An 18,188-nucleotide genomic window follows, 5' to 3' on the forward strand; every position below is an offset into this window, starting at 1 on the left:
CAATCAATTTCACAATATTGCTGGATACAAGTCAGCACACACACACACACACACACACACACACACACACACACACACAATTACTTTCAATGTGCCAGAAAAAGAAAACTGAAAGGATACTATTCTCAATAACAAAAAATTCAATTCTTTAGAATAATCTAAGAAAAGGTGTGCAAATCTCTCTATAGAAAACTATAACACTGAAAGAAAGTCAAGTAAACCTGAAGAAAGGACGGCAATAACATGTCAGTTCTCCCCACACTGATTTACAGTTTCAATGCAATACCAATCAATATCAGGTCCAAGTGCCAGGAGCAGCATCTCTGCACACGGTACACATTCACCATCCTGAATTGAGGAGAAGCACAGTGCTTCTCCAAGGTGCCAAGTTGGGGTGTCTGGCACAGCAGTTCTGTGCTGGGAACTCTAGTCCAAAGTGCTGGGGGCAAGGCCTCTACACATGGCCCCCTACAGGCAAGTGAATTGAGACTAAGAACAAAAGAAAAGGATAGACCTTATCACTTAGATTCCATCTTATTTTTCCCAGGGGATCCCAGTGGCCTTTGCTGGTGATTGTTTCTTGAGTGTTCTTACTTTATGAACATTTGCTGAGCTGTGTACTTATGATTTGTACATTTATTGTATATTTCAATTAAAAAAATTTAAGCATAAGAAATCTGTGATACTTAATGAAATATAGGTGCAAAAAAGATAGTGAAAGGAGGATGTTATTGTACTATGCTTTGATGGATCTGGAACCAATTTCAAAAGGTAAGTCTTGATTTGAGGCTTGAAAAATGAATGATAATTCACCAGGTTAACTTGCTGGAAGAACTTTCCAGGGGAAAGTTAATATTTATTCTCATATTGCATTGCACAATATATTTAAGGATCTCTTTTTCTTAAAACTAGGTTTTACTCAAAACTATGTTTATAGAATTTTATTAGTCCAAATAAACTCTATTTCATTAAACATAAATTCTGATTTAGTGCAATTTGTGAAGATCCTTGTATTCTTAGATTTGAAGCAGATTTCATTAAGTAGGTATTTTGGTCAATGTCACATAAGGAGAGAAATTGTATTACTTGTTATTTTAAAATGATAGAAATAAATGAATTATTCTTTGAAATCTGCCAATAATGTAGATTTTAAGAAAATTACTCTCATCTGCTATGCTTATGAAAGAGTAGCTATTATGATACCTGCCTTCCTGAATCATACTATGAATTAGTTGATTCTGATTCATACTCCTTCCACTTTGTTCAAAAATTAAGAAGTTACAATAATGACTTCTAGAGTGCAGATTGATCATCTAGAATTCTTAAAATGGGCACCTATAAAGATGATTTTCATAGAGAAGCATTCTAGATATTATGCACATTGGACTTCAGAAGTTACACAAAGTTTTATAAAGAAACAGTTTCTTGGAGTCTGATTTTTAAAGAAAATTAAGTATTTATAGTGAATTTATGGAAGACTTTTATTAAGCAACTTGCACTCCCAAACAAGAACAATCTTTCTAAAGTCGTGATCTGATAGGTTCAGGGCTAGAATCTTATTTACAAAGAATAAGTTTTGCTACAGAAAAGATTATAGCCTTACGTTATTTAGTTTATGCATATGTGAAGGTCATGTTTTATATTTACTATTATTTTTGATGAATCCAAGAAATGTTTATCCATTTTTTACAGTTGTTTATTCCCAGAGATAAAATATGTATGTCCAAGAAATTTTTACCTGTGCCAGAAAGCATCAGATTTGTTTCTCAATCACAATAAAAGTGCCAAAGTAAAGGCACTGTTTTCATGACTGTGCTATTTATTATCTCAATTATTATTGCATTATCATATTTACATGACCATTAACTACAAAATGCTGATATGCTAATAAAAATGAACATGGAAATTTAAAAATGATAACTCATGTTGATTTTTCTTATATTAAGTAACAGCTTTCTTTGGTAAATATTTTTTTGCTTTAATTATATCTTAACAAGTAGTGATTATGATGTGTAACTCCTTTTGGAAAATAAATGACTTAAATTGACCTACTTTAATTTTATTCATTATCTCTAACTGTTATTAAAACTTGTATTTGACATACGTGAATATTATTTGATCTTTTCAAACCACATTCATTCTCATTAAGAAAGCCCCAAGACATTTTCTTTCAGAATATTTTTCAAATATTCTGAGATTTTACTAGTTATGTGAAATGTGACAGCACTTTCAAGTTCTTTATTATGGTTTCTTTCTACAGCAAGAACCAATTATTCCACATATATTAGTGCCTGGTTTTGAACTCAATATTTAAGCAATTAGTATCTGTATCTATAAATTAATACATTTATATTCCTAATGTAGTTTTAATCATACAAAATGAATGGAAACTGTCTTTTGGGTGCATTAGTGTTAAAGGTAAAGACTGTTTATTTGATGTTAAAGCTCAATTAAACTACAGTTTGAGGGAAGAGGAGGTAATTTTTTGACACTCTTCTGGCTGATTCTAATTTCTAGTTCTTCATGAAAGAGGACAACTAAAGAAACATTCACATTATCTTTCAAAATAAAATGTCTATTTTAGACAAATTGTACTTGTTTTCATATTTTCATACCCAGTAATTGCTGACAAACATGTTCACGTAATGACACCTAATCCACTAAAATTATTTGAACTTTAGTATAAGCCCTTTAACTTTGAATTAAGTAGTATACTCAGCTGTGAAAAATGTTTTTAAGTACTGACAAATATATTTATATCTATTAGTATAGACAGAGTCATATCCTTCTGATTATGTTATGATTGATATAGAGATTATCATTTTAATATAAATTTGTCTGATATCTTAGTGTTATCAGGAAAGTACTTGTGCTATGCCTTGAGATATTTATACCAGTTGAAAAGTAAGTGCTATTACAATTTTAAGTCTATGAAACAGCTTTGATGAAAATTAAAATGTATTTATTCAGATTGTTTTCTACCTGGTTGGCTCCCATGAGTAATACAACTGCATTACATAAATCCAAAGTCATTACTCCTTTATGCTGCTTATGAACAATTGGGTAGATCCACTAACAAATTTCATATTAAATGAAAGTACACATGCTGATGATTGAAGCTTAATAGCCAGAAAAGATGAAGGGTCCTGCTGGAAAGCATGCCACACTTTCCACATTTTCCCCAAGTAAGATACTGCTCACAGGACAGGCCATCATAGCTTGACTCCAATGATCTAATAATGCTGTTCAGACCCATTGTGGAAGGCAACACGTCTCTTCAGGGAGTAGTAAACTCTTCTGACCCATACAACATTGCAAGGAAAATGGATGAGCGTGAAAATGCACAGGTATATCCTTGGAAGAGTGAGTCCACGGTGAAACAGACCTGAAGCAAAACTTCACTGATTAAAAGCAAATCAACAAACAAAAATCCTTCATTGATCACATAACTCCCATAAGCCCCTATTCCGACTGGTAAACCATAGTGATGCTTTGGGCCTACAAGATCAATGTTCAATAATCCCTGAGAATTCTTATGATTTTCCCTTTCCTAGTCTACGGTTTGCAGGTCTACTTAGGAATGATTGGGAGGATGATTAATGATATCAATTTTTGGAAGAGTTGCAAGACTCAAAGGTACCAGGCTTCTCTTCTATTGAAGGGACTCTGGGACTGTGAACTAGAACCTCCTCGTAAATCTATTTATTGCAACAATAGTAAATGGCCTGCCCCTCTCAAGATGGCTCATCAAATCTTACTTGATATACTTTCCTTAGCATTCCAATCTTCCTAAATCTGTTGATACCATCTTCTATAATACACAAAGGAAGTTTGGGCATTTCAACTTCATAGATGATTGTTGAGCCCATATTCCAGTTACCTGATCAAGCAAACTGTTAGAGATAGTCTTTGTTCATCAAGCTAAAACACTGAATCCAGAATCTTTGCTTTAGAAGGCTAACATCAACAAATCTGGTCTGATTCTACTTTATATATCCTTCTACCTTGATCCTACAATCATAACATTCAGTTCCACACATATTCTCAAGTATTCTATCTATATAAAGTGACTAGATCATGCAACTATTTTGGTGTATATCATACCTTCTATGGGTCTTACTTTGAACTTCACGCTTTAGAGCCTCCTGGGCCTTGAGTCTGGGAATAGTTGTAAAATTGAGGTCTGTGAACTATATAGCACATAAACTAAAACTTGATTTTGTAAATAAAGTTCTATAAGAATACACTCACACCCATTTGCTTATATATTGTCTATGATTGCTTTTTGTACTACAACAGCAGAGCTGGATAGTTAAGACAGATATCATATGACCTGCAAGCATAAAATATGTACTATCTGTCCTTTTAAGAACATGCAAAGAGCTTGGAAGTTGTCGCTCCAGTCTTTACAACCAGAAAAAATGAATAAACTAAAAATCAATGACTTTTTTTGCACACATCAGAGAACAGAGAAATGCCACCACAGAATCAGGAGAGACAGGAATGTCCTATAAGATGAAGTCAGAATTTGCTTATGTGGAGCAGAAGCTACTAAGCCAGAACGTGGTAGGAATACTTAACTGGTGATTATAAAGAACTGATGGAGTCTAAGTGTAGACAAGTTTGAGAGTGAGAAAGCTTTAAAGAGAGAGGCACAATCTTTGGCGGGGGGGCCCATACTTTCCAGGGCTTTGTTTTTAGGAACCGTTCTGACAGGGACAGGAAAAGAGTAGATATTGTAAAATGTGTCCAGAATATTTTTCATACAAAAGTCTAATCTTCAGGAGAAAAGGCATTGCCAGAATCTTATACCAGCTGGGGACAGGGCATTACATCTCCCCCAGCCCTCTTTAGCCTTCTTGTCTAACCAAAAGTGTAGGTTGGTGGGGAGGTGGCAGGTGTCATAGTAAACAGAAGTTAGGGCTTCAAGGAAATAAACTGGGGAAAATGCTGCCAAAAAAGGAAGTAGAAGGGAGAGGAGGAAAAAAGCTATGCCACTAGAGAAGCATGGGGTCCTAGCCCCAAGACATAGACCCACTAAACAATGAGATTTAATTGTAAGATTATGGACTGCTCTTTCTTCCCAAGATCTTAACAAAACTCAAACAGGAGACAGATGATAACAGTGGACTATTGCTGAAAGACCTGCTAGACACATCATACTCTTTCTCTGAGGAGGAGAATTTATGGAAGTCCAAATCAACAGAGGTTAAAAAAAAAAAAAAAAAAAAAGCAAGAAAAGCCAAGAATTTTTAGGCCTCTAAAACATGTAGTTGCAGCAAATCTTAAACACAGATCAACTCCTAAATATTTTAATACAAATTTTCATATAACATCACATTTGCCTCAGTTCCTATTACCCAAAACACTTCTGCCTTTCAACAAAAAACTGCAAGGCATGTCAAAAGGCAACAACAACAGTCTAATGAGACAACATAAGAATTATAAACAGACTCAGATGTGACACAAATGTTGAAAATATCATACAAGATATTACAATTACCTGTGGTTAATATGTTACTGTCACTACCTTTATCTGCCATCCATCATTACCAAGAGCCTCATGATTTACCTATCCACTTCCATACTTAACCCCTCCCATATGTGTTTTTAGAATGATAGTACCTGTTTGTTTGTTTGTTTTGAGAAGGAAGAAAAATCATAGGACAATATTTACGCCTCTAAAACTTTAGGCTTCATCAGTAATTTTCTGCTTACAGATGTAATATTGTTTTATTTCAGAAGATATTAATTTAGGAAATGAATTAAGCTAGGGAATGTAGATTTATGATGTTAATGTAGGTAAAACATTAAACAGTTGATCTTCATTACCAGCCAAGATATAAATCAGTTTCTGCTTCTTTAAACGGTTGGTACAGATTGTGTCCCTTTAATATATAAAGAGCTTGATTTTGGCAATTTTCTCTGGAATAGTGTCTAATCTCAACTACTCAATCTTGTGGCACTCAGTTGTGAATATAATAGGATACATAGTATACAGCAATAGCAACAGATGACAGTAAAAAAAGGAAAGAGGTGAGGGAGATGAGTGACAAAACAATAGTAATGACAATGAAGCAACAACAAACTATAATTTTGAAACTAATTATAACCCCAGACCCAAAGGGCAGCCTTATAGACGACAGAAGACCACAAAAATAATTCAGTGTATATATATATTTGATACCTAAACACAGTTTTAGTTAAAGTGATAACTATTCCCAAATGTATTATAAATATTTATCTTTACATATCAACCATCAAAAAGAAGAAAATGTGGGCTTCCCTGGTGGTGCAGTGGTTGAGAATCTGCCTGCCAATGCAGCGGACACGGGTTCGAGCCCTGGTCTGGGAAGATCCCACATGCCACGGAGCAACTGGGCCCGTGAGCCACAACTACTGAGCCTGCGCGTCTGGAGCCTGTGCTCCACAACAAGAGAGGCCGCGATAATGAGAGGCCCCCGCTCGCCACAACTAGAGAAAGCCCTCGCACAGAAACGAAGACCCAACACAGCTAAAAATAATAAATAAATAAATGTATTAAAAAAAAAAGAAGAAAATGTATCTTATATGAACAATATGAAATAGGAAAGGTTCTTTTAGCTAAAATTTAACGCAGCACTAACCTAGCAAGCATGAAGCACATTTTAAGTCAAATTCAAAACCACAGCTTTGTAAATTCAGTCACTGGGGGATTCATGTGGCATGCTTATGAACCTCCAACTAGAAATCCTTTAGCATTCCATTAAGGACTGCTGTAAGATTCATATAGTGGTCCCTAGGATGGAGCAAAATTTTTTTCCCTTTTAAGTCTTCATTTTGCTTTTTCCTTTTTATGATCATTTTAAAAATGTCTTTATATTCTGATTAGAATTCACTGAGAATTTGATATAGTTGATCATTCTCATGTCTTTTTCTGTGATATACCATTTTTCTTCTAAATAATCTATCATTATTTAGTTAGCAGCAATGATGCATTTACATTTTCTATGTCTCAGGGTTTTTTTGAGATTTATTTTGCAGTCCCCAAACTTCAAATTAATATCCTGCTATTTTGGTGCATGAAAAAAAACACTTACACTGTTTCATAGTATTTTGAAAGTTTTCATAAAAGACTCTAGAGGTTTCATCATCATTATTTGCACAGAAAATTTCCTTTCAGCCAGCAAAAATAAGCTTTTTCATTTTATGTTGCATTGTAAAATATTTAATATATAATTCTTTAAAAGTAATTTCTTATTTAGTGAATTTTTCAATGCACAAATAAAGATGCCCTAAAAAAGTGTGCATATATCTGTGTTCGGGAAAGAAAGCGACATGAAAGATAGGTTGTTTTTGTTCATTTGTTTTTATTTTTCCTCTCAATTTATGACAAGTGAAGCTACCTTTTGTGATAATCTCTGAAAAATATAAATATGAAGGAAGACCTTCAAGATTTTCCTCTTGCTTCTTTACCTTGTTGCTACTATTCTCCAGGACAATTCTCATTAAACCATCCCTTATCTAGCATCTCAAAACCTTCAAATATAAAAATAATGATGATAACAATAAAAGGTACTGATCCTGACATCTGTCCAATATTAAGTACCATATATTTTGAAAACCTAGTAGATAGCCACTGGAAATAAGTTCTTTATACATGATGAGTTATTATTATTATTACCCCTTTCTAGCTGTTAGCTTTAGACTATTTTTATCTGTTACCTTAGCCCACAAGTAGAAAGTTGTATAAAATAATAAAAGATAAATGATTTTCAACTTCTCAACTAACCAGTAAGCAGCCTGCAATGGTCTAAAAATAAAATATGATTTTATACCTACAGTGCACATGCCATCTACCTGAAATGTTGTCAGTTGACAACTTAGAACATGCATTTTGTGTTTCATTATTTAAATTTGAAGTTTTTGACTTCCATTTGTACTTTTTGACACAAATTGCACTAAATGCCATTCCTTGTAACCATAACATTCTTTAAGATTTTCCCTTTTTTAACTTAAAAGTAACTGATTAGCCAAAACAAAACAAAACCAAAAATTTTATTTGTATGTCATCTTGTAAAATGTGGTCATTTTAACATAAATGTAATTGTCCATTCAAATGTTTGCAACGTATTTCAAATTTTATAATAGAAATTCCACAATCCAATAAATCAAAACTATTCACAAGTATTCATATATATCTCAGAGATCCATCCTCTTCATATCAGTTATAGGAATATGGGAACCGAGAGGCTCCCCATGCAACAGAGAATGGATCCACGGAGAGATTCAGTCACTTACTCAGGTTCAAACATATGATAATTGTTATATATCAAACCATAATGATATTTCTAAGTTTTTTATTGTTGTTATTTTAAGATAAGTGTGGATCCACAAGCTTTGTAAGAAACAATACAGAGAAATCCCAGGTACCCTTGTCCCAATTTCCCCCTAATGGTAACATTTTGCAAAACTATGGTACAACATCACAACTAGTATGTTGATACTGATACAGTCAAGATACATTTCCATCAGCACAAGGAGCCTGTATGTTGCCTTTTACAGCCACCCCAACTTCCCTAACACCCTCAACCCTTCCTTAGCTTCTGACAACTATCTTCTTATTCTCAATTTCTATAATTTTATCATTTCAAGAACGTTATATAAATGAAATCAAACAGAATTTAACTTTGGGGATTTTTTTTTCATTCAACGTGATCCTCTGGAAATTCATGCAGGTTGTCACGAGTATTTGTTCCTTTTTGATTAATAGGATTCAATGGTATAGATGAACCATAGTTTGTTTAGCCATTTACCCGTTGAAAGACATTTAAATTGTTTCCAGTTTTTGAGTATTATGAATAAAGCTGTTGTAAAATTTCATGTACAGATTTCTGTGTAAACACGTCTTCATTTCTCCAGGATACATCCTTAGAAGTACAATTGCTGGATTGTGCGGTAGTTACCTATCTAGTTTATCAAGAAACTGCCAAACTGTTTTGCAGAGTGTCTGTACCATTTCACATTTCAATCAGCAATATATGAGTAATCCAGCTTCTCTGTGTCCTCATCAGCACTTGGTATTGTCACTATTTTTTATTTTAGTCATTCTAAAAGATGTGCAGTAATATTCATTGTGATTTTAATTTGAATCTATAATAGCTAATATGCTGAATATCTTTTTATGTGCTTATTTGTCATTCTTATATCCTCCAGAGTGATATGTGTCTGTGTCTTTTATCCATTTTCTAATTAGATTTTTTTGGTTTTCTACTGTTGAGTTTTCAAAGTTCTTTATATATTCTAGATGCTATCTTTTGTTGAATAGATGGTTTGCAACATTTTCTCCCAGTGTGTAGCTTGTATTTTCATATCCTTCATAGACTCTTTGAAGAAAAAACATTTTTAATTTTGATGAAGTCCAACTTATCCATTTTCCTTTTTATGAATCATGCTTTTGGTATCAAGTCTAAGAATTCTTTGCCTGAAGATTTTCTCCTGTGTTTATTTCTATTACAGATTTACAACTTACATTTAAGCCTCTGACTCACTTTGAGTTAATTTTTGTATAAAGCATAAGGTTTACTGTCTTCTAGACTTTGAACATGTTGTTTCATCTGTCCATATCACTCCCTTGACTTTATTCCTCTCTAATTTCTACTTGTCTTTCGGAATCAATTTTGGCAGCCATTTCTTCAAAGAGCCTTCCATGAATTTCTAAATCAGGATTAAACGCTACTTATGTGTGTTTTACATTCTCCATTAGTCTTCCTGTCATAGCTTATATTACACAATATTAAATTGTTATCCAGTCTACATGTTTTCTTTATTGTGTTGCAAGATCTTTGAGGAAATGAAACATTTCTACCTTGTTCACTTATCTCCATTGCTTGACCCAAAGTACTACTCAGGAAATATTTGTTGAATGAATAGCTGAATAAAGATTCCTGCTTCTTACACAAATCAGAGTGCAAATAAATGTTGATGGCTGCTTGCTTGTTCAACCTTCATCAGAAAAACCCAAAATCTTGCTTGATCTTCACTAATAAAATCATTTCAAAATGCTTCAAAGGATGTGCATAAATGACCTGGAGCCATCAGTAATAATACAGTGTATCTTTAACATCGACCACTAAATTAAACTCTAAAGTATTTCTAGGTTACCCTGCTGCCCTTTCTTAACTTTACTTAGGTAACAGCAGAAGTGGAGAATGAATTTTGATAGCCATTGTATTACTTCTCTTTTATCTTTTGTCTTTCCTTCAAAAGTAAATTATCTTTAGTATAAAAAGTCAAAGCTATTTTGACATTTTGACTGCAACTCCCCTGAATCTATCTCTTTCAAAGGAGTTTGAAGAATTTAGTTAAACTTCTGACCAGCTTCAATAGAATACTTATATCTATCAGGAAGTCATTATTTTCCTACTTTACGGCCATTCAGATACATAGTAGAACATATAATTTGCAGTTATCTTGAATTAATTAATCTCTATTTTCCACATTTCACCATTAAGTTAGTGTATTAGTCAGAGCTCTTTTCGGTTGCAATTGGCAGAAATTCTACTCAACAAGCTTAAACAAAACTGGAATTAGTTGGTAAATACAACTGGAAAATTGAAGGACTGTCACTGGCTTTATGAATTGGTGGTCCAGAGATTCAAATGATAACATTGGCTGTCCCACCACCCTCTCTTTCTCCCAATCCTCTCTCTTTCTCTCTGTTTCTCTGTCTCTCTCTCAATGGCTTACCCAAGCTTACTTCCACCTCTTGCTTTTCTCTATGTGCTTTATTTTTAGACACATTCTGCCTATAATACACCAAGATGAATCTCAGAAATTATAGACTACATGATTCTCATATTCCAGACATAGAGTTCTCTCTCTCACCATCCTTACAGCAAATTGCATGAAATATTTCTTATGTATTACTGGTATTGTTTGGTATGCTGAGGTGTCACGTGATCAGCCAATCTGTAGCCTCATGATTTTCTTAGTGATCCAAGCTAGGCATTATAACAGTTAGACACTGTAAACATTTCACCAGACCTAAGTAATTAAAAAGGGGAAATTTCTAAACAGGAAAAGATGTGCTGAGACACAAGAAGGGAATGAGTCTAACACAGCATGTTCTCTCACCAAATTCATATTTCAGTAAATTTGATCAACATTTTTATATTTAAATAAGTATCCATTCTTAAATCGATATATACGTCTGAGCCCTGAATTAAAAAAAACAATCCGCAACAGCAAAACGTTTCAACAGATACAAAGACTGACATTAAAGAAAATTTTGAGCTTCATGTTTATCCACAAGCAATTCGTTATCTTTAAGTAATGTATTGTTATTATCATGTTTGTTAGTACTTTGGTAAAAACAACTATTGATAGAACATAAAGCAAAATTAGGTTCTAGTTTTCAACATGTTAAATTATGTCATATTTTTAGAATAGAATTTAAATAAATAAACCTTTTTAGAATAGAATTTAAATGAATAGACCTATCAGTCTAATTTATACTGCTGTTCATTTAGTTGAAAAGAAAATTGTCGTCTCTAAAATTGCGCATTGAATTGGAAATACATATCCTTTAATTTATCTATATTAATACTACGGTCTACATAGAATTCCCATTCCTATTACCTCAAATATTGATTAATTTATGTAATATATATTTCTCATCAGTTGCATGTAGGCTAGCAAACTGCTAAAGATGCAAGTAAAATACATGCCAGATTAAACTATTTCAACAATTCAGAAAGGCAACCTTAAGACATTTAATATTTTCAAAATGTTTTTTAATTTAGCCAACACATTTTTTTCTATGCTATGCCACACATAAAATTGATGGGCCTCATTTTCAATTCACTCTCTCCATTAAGGTAATCAGTTGTACAACACAATATCATTAAAATGAGAGACCCCAAATCCAAGCCATAAATCTAAGAAAAGCCTCAGATGCTGACAGATTTCCCATCAATTCTTATAAAACCTGATTGTGGCAATTATCACTAACAACAGAGAGTCTTTTCAGAATTTTTTAAGACCAGAATTATGTCTCAAGACATGAAAACTCCCTTGATCCCATAATTCTTAAAAACCTGACAACATAAGGAACAATTGGAGGATTTTCATCCTCTTTTACTCTCCTGAATAGAGAGTACAAGATTGTTTCCAAGGTTTTAGCTACACACCTCAATGATATCATTCCTGCCCTCATACACTAAGATTAGGAAGGATTCACCCTGGGTAGCTCTAAGAAGATAATACCTGAAAAATATTTCCACTTAATCCATCAATCACATCTCCCAAAAGTCATCATGCCGATGAATCAGTAACAGATTTTTAAAGGAAATAAATAAACTTAATAAAAAGCCATTGGGTGCTCCTGTCCACCCCATTAAGTTGATCTGCTCATAGAAAAGATTTAAATCTCTAATTTGCTCATTATGCTTCAATGCTCATCTTACTTCCAGCCAAATTACCACAGCTCTCCTGCCATCTGGTCATCATTCAACTGTTGTTTTTCTGGTGTCAGGGAAATTTTAAACACGTAGAAAAAAGGCCCTAAGGGATTTTGGAATGGTTAGTGTTCATGCTAAACTCATATTTCTTAGCTTAAAAAAAAAAAAGTGGGGTGGGAAGATTTGTTGGAGTGCTGACCACTACAATCTTTTTTATCATGAATATCTATGATATCATTTTTACCTGCAGTTTGGGTCAGAATTATTTACACACTAATACCTGTATCATAAATAAAATATATTGATTAAAAAACACTAATCAAATACCCAGTATTCAGTCATTTAATAGTTTTTTTTTTAATTTAATAACCAATTCTATACTGTTTATCATATCACAGAGTAAGCCACTGGAGATAAAAAGATGAATGAAGCACGACTGTGCTTATGAACTAGTGAGGGAGATAAGCACAGATTTAAGCCATTACAACTAAGTTAAAGTAGGTGACAAGCCCATCATTCCATGAGGAGAGTACTTTTCATATCTGTTCCCTCAAAAGTGAATGCCCTGAACCCCAGTCATCCATCTGCTTGGTTAATATGGAATCAGAAAACCACATGTAGAAACACTGGCTGAGGTAAAGTCATTTCAGAACTCACTCATCCACAATCCATATGGCTGACAGAGCTGACACTTTTATAGCTTCACAACAGAGTCAATTGTCTCAACCTGGTTTTAGTTTATATAGAGAACACACCTTTCTCTGAGCAGATCCACTGAGGTATCTCTAACACGGACTTACCTGCCTGGCTTACAAAACTTCATTTATTTGGAAAACATGTGTGTTTATTAGGTTTTATAACCATTTCTTTCCTACCCCATGCTTCCTCTACCACAGTGAACAGTGAATCAAGATCCCTGAGGAAGATAAGATTTACAAAAAAGACAAAGAACTAGAGTCATAATTGAAACGTTTGTATTAGAGAAAAGGCCAAACATTTAGTAGTTTTTAGGAGAGATATATGCAAAATTTGGTGACCAATAAGATGTGGCAACAGACTATTTGGGCTCTGAGCTCACTGAAGAATTTTTTTTTTTATATATCTTTGAAACATGCTCAAATAGTCTGTTGGAACACAAGGAATTATTTATTTTTCTTTATTCTGTTGACATCAACATCTTTATCTCTAGGCAAACTTCATTTCTAAGTTCCAAATTGTCATTCTTGATTTCTTAGCATTGAAATTTAGTGTTCAAAACTGAACTCAGAATTATCTCCCCTGATGTCCTCTTCCCCAATCCCTCTCCAAATAAATCTACTTTGCCATAGAATTTTTCTGTTGGTTTTTAACAACACTTCATTCTCTGAGTCTCTCACATCTGAAGTATCAGATATTTTTATTTTTTTATTCTCCATATCTGCTTACTTGTCAAACAAAGTAAATCTTACCACCATAATATATCTCATATTCATATACTTTGCACTAGTTATGTTGTCACCATTCTGAGATTCTCATTTCTTATATGTTACTAAAATAACTCCTTACTGAATCTATTAACTTCCTAATATTATCTATTACTCCTTAAATTGGAGCCAAATTCAAGTTCCTAAGGTCAAATTAAATCATACTTTTGCTCAAAAGTAGCCAGTGACGTTCCACTAGGTTTAGATTGTTTAGATTAGATTATTATTCTTATTAATAATTTTTATTGGCAACATTATATTGCCTTTTATCATATGTTGGGCATTTATTTAATTTTCAGCACAGCGCTATGAATTTGAATGTGTGTTTATATTTTAGTGATGGTTAGGGAAGATGATTAATTCCCCCAAGGTCCTACACTTATACATTTAAAAATGTTTACTGAGCATTTACTTGGTACTGGGTCCTGTGACTAGCCCTGAGATTTCAACGATAAAGAAATAAATGTTCCTCCTGTTTTTCTGGAGCTTACATTCTACTGAGGGAGGCAGAAAATAAGTGTATGGCTATTAGCATAACTGATGTCATGTTGGTCCCCTACAGTTCCTCCTATCCTTCCACTGACCCTTCCTAGGACTATACTGTGTGGTTAATCACTTCTCCGTCATCAGTGACTTTGTAGTTAAGAAATACTGTTTAATGGTAATTAGGACCAGGTGGCCACTATGCTCTGGTAGTCTCTAAACAATGATGAAGACCTTTGCTGATATATTCCAGTGCCCATGAGACTAGTTACCCACTCAAATTCTGGCTTCTCAACTGGGGGGAGATGACTGGGTCCTGCTTGAGGTTCTTCTCTGTGCATCATAGCTTGTAATATCTCTCTAGGCCATAAGCTAGGACAGTGATAGAGCTTATCTCAAGTCATTCTTTCTTCCAGGGATCACTGACCTCTGTTGTTTAATTTCCAATGTCTAAAAACTATAATTGAATAAAAATAATAAGCCACAAATACAAAAATTTTAATAGTCTCTGAGCAAGATGACAAAACCATACCTCATATTAAAATATAATTTTTGAAGTCAAAGACAAGTTTAAAAGTCTTAACAGGATCCTATTGAAAAATTCAGTAGATGCTCCAAGGAATAAAGAGCAACAGAAAGAGTAACCACATGGGTAAATTTCAAGGAATATTGGCAGTACAGAAAAATAAAATACCTATGTGAATTAAAATACATGATGGCATGAGAAAATAACTTGAAGGTGGGGATAAAAAAGTTAATGTTTTTTAAGATCTATGAATTTTATTCAAATTAGTAAAAATATAATTGTATTAAACATTAAAAGGCCAATGATATGTGTCATATTATCTACAATAAGCTTAAAATATGGTAAGAGAATTGATAACTAGCAAGGTAATAGGGAAAAAAAAAAAGACATAAAATACTTAATCCTACAGAAAGGAGATAAAAGGAAATCCAAGAGAGCTCAGGAAAATAGAAAACAAAGAGTAAGATGATAGATTTAAAGAAAAAATAAAACAGGGACTTCCCTGGTGGCACAGTGGTTGAGAATCCGCCTGCCAATGCAGGGGACACAGGTTCGATCCCTGGTCTGGGAAGATCCCTTCTGCCGTGGAGCAACAAAGCCCATGTGCCACAACTATTGAGCTTGCACTCTAGAGCCTGTGAGTTGCAACTACTGAGCCTGCGTGCCACAACTACTAAAGTCCGTGCGGTAGAGCCTGTGCTCCGCGACAAGAGAAGCCACCACAATGAGAAGCCCATGCACCACAATGAAGACAAGCTCCTGCTCGCAGCAACTAGAGAAAGCCCGCGTGCAGCAATGAAGACCCAATGCAGCCAAAAATCAATCAATCAATCAATCAATTAATTAAATAAAACAGACAAAGCAATCCAATTAACGACAAAGATTATCATACCAAATAAACAAATTAAATGCAACTATGCATTTCTTATAATAGACTCATCTTAAGTAAAAGGCAAAGAATATGGAAGCAAAATGATGGGAAGATTTTATACAATACATATAGTAAGCAACAAAAGTTATGTAACTAAACTTATAAGTAACAAAATAGACTTTAAGGCTGGAAGCATTACTACAAATTAAGAGAGAATGTTTATTATAGGAAAAAAATCTTCCCACCAAAAAGCATAAACATTTCTAAAAATGTAGAATATCTAATAGTGTAGCCCCAATTTATAAAGTTATACTAAAAGGGAAAATAGACACATCCACAGTTAATACAGTAAAGATTTTTAACATATCTTTCTTAGTAACTGGTTAAAAAAAAACAGGCAAAAAATTGAAGATTTGAGAAATACAATTTTAAAAGTTGGTATATATGGAAACTAGAACCAAATTTATTTTTTAAATAAAAAAGAAAATATACATCTTTTCAAGTATAAGCACTGTGTTTACCAAAATAGACATTTGCTGGAACCTACCAAATATAACAAAAGACTGAATTAATATATGTAATGTTCATAGGCCACATTAAATTAAAGCCAAAAATTAATAAGTAAATGACATATAGAAAAATCCTGAATGTTTGGAAATTAAGAATTTAAACTAATAATTCATGGGTCAGAAAGAAATTAAAATGGAACTAAAAAATGATTGAACTAAATTTAATAACAATAGAAACATGAGATACAACTATAGCAGTGCTTATAAAGAAATTAATAGCCATAAATAAATATATTAGAAATGTTTTAATTAATTTAAATTAAAGATGTAAGCATCTTTCAGAAAGTTAGAATTGCAATCTAAACTAAAGGAAATAAGATGGAGGGAAATAATAAACATAAGACAATAAACTAAATAGGAAAATTATAACAGAGAAAATCAACGAGTTGATTTTTTAAAAGACTAATAAATCTGACACATTCTTCTCAAGACTGACCAGAAAGAAAATAAGAGAGTCAAAGAGAGAATATGAGGAACAAGTATAAAATATCACAATTGGAAAAGTGTGTATCAATACAAATATTATAGACATTATAGAAATAAATGTATAAGAGGATTTTATAAAATTTATTTATATAATAATTTGAAAATTTAGGTAAAATATACAAATTTCTATGCAAAACAAGACTTCTGAAAAAAGAAGACATCTGAATGATTCTATAACAGAATATTAAAGAAAATGAATGAAAAATTTTAAATTTCCATCAATGTAATCTCCAGACTCAGTTGATTTACCAATGAATTCTTCATTTAATGAAGCAATCATACCAAAGAAATATAAGGTCTTCTAGGGAAAAGAAAAAAAAGAAACACTTTCAAAATCATTTTATGAAGCCAGGATGATCTTGCTACCAACTTACAAGGATATTAAGAAAAAGGAAAATTTCAAGCTAATGACTCTAATACTAGCACATTAATCTAATGATGTATAAAAAAGCTTAAATATATAATGACCATATTGAGGAATGTTAGGTTGGCTTAACAATTGAAAAAAACAGTATGATTTGCTATGTCAACAATAGAGAAAAATTAAATTATGATCATCTTAATTGGTGTTGAAAAAGCAATTGAAAAAAATTTAATATCTATTCATAATAAATTTTACAGCAAAGAAAGGATAAAGGAAAATTTCATTAATTTGATATATTACTTCTATAAAACTTCTACAACAAATATATTACTTAATAGTAAAATCTTGTAAGTTTATACTCTGAACTTGAGAAAAATTCATGTATGCCCATTGCCACTATTTTAACAGTTTGCTAAAGGTTTTTGATTATAAGGCAAAATTAAATGAATAAATACATTAGATATTTAGATAGATAGATTAGATATAGATAGATGATAAGTAATATCATGGATTAGATAGATTAGATATAGATAGATATAGATAGATTAGATATAGATAGATGATAAGTAAATGAATATATAGATAAATGAGACAGAATTTAAAGAAGAAAACAAAAGTAAAACTCTCATTATAGGCAAGAACATACCCAAGGACACACAACTATTTACTTTATAAGAAAAGAATTCAAAAGTATCAGGGAGATGTGAATTAATTCAAACATTGTTATGGAATATTACTTAATTAATTGTAAATAAGTGAAGTTAGTGCTGCACCTCACATTTGAGGAGATAAATTCCAGATGGATTGGTAACTTAAAATGTTAAAAAGCTATCATGAGAGTCCAATTTTCTGTTCCACTGGTAAGAAGCTTAGACATCACCACTCCATCATAACTACAAGTAAAAAGCTGAAAAATCAACAAGTCTTCTTGGTTCCAGAATAGAAAAGAAGACACAAGACAAGCTGCTGCTCCCAAGATTGGAGAG

Source organism: Balaenoptera physalus, assembly GCF_965194825.1.
Source record: "Balaenoptera physalus genome assembly, chromosome: 13".
Classification (NCBI taxonomy): Eukaryota; Metazoa; Chordata; class Mammalia; order Artiodactyla; family Balaenopteridae; genus Balaenoptera; species Balaenoptera physalus.